Below are 516 nucleotides of genomic sequence, written 5' to 3'. Positions count from 1 at the left end.
CAATATAACTAGCTATATCTTCTACAGAGGTCTTAATTCAACTAGCTGGCCAGACATATCACATAGTTCTGGAATTTCTGTTGAATATGTATTTAAACATGGAGATTATGTAATGTATCCCATGTAGAATCTTCCTTACTGTGGATGCTTCAAAATTTACAATGCAGATCTACCAAAGTATAATGCAAGGAATTTCATTTCTACTTGTCTAATGAAATCATTCATTTAATGAAAAATTCTATGAAAGCTTTCATGAGTGATAATCTATGCTGACCAGACCCTATGTGTTAGAATGACAGTAAGATTTGTCTATCAGCCTAGATTTTGAGAATATAGGAACTCCTTAGACTGGAAAATAATAATTATACACAATTAAAATTTTAAATAGTACCAATAAATACAATGAAAATTCAGTTAACAATATGTGGTCAAATGGCCAACTAAGACCTTAAAGAATTTATACTGTTCTTTAGACTGAGAAGAAAATGTGATATTTAAATATCTTGCTATTTCTCC

Source organism: Otolemur garnettii, unplaced genomic scaffold, assembly GCF_000181295.1.
Source record: "Otolemur garnettii isolate 467f Iridium unplaced genomic scaffold, OtoGar3 scaffold00002, whole genome shotgun sequence".
In the NCBI taxonomy this organism is placed as follows: domain Eukaryota; kingdom Metazoa; phylum Chordata; class Mammalia; order Primates; family Galagidae; genus Otolemur; species Otolemur garnettii.
Note: the sequence above shows the minus strand (reverse complement) of the source record.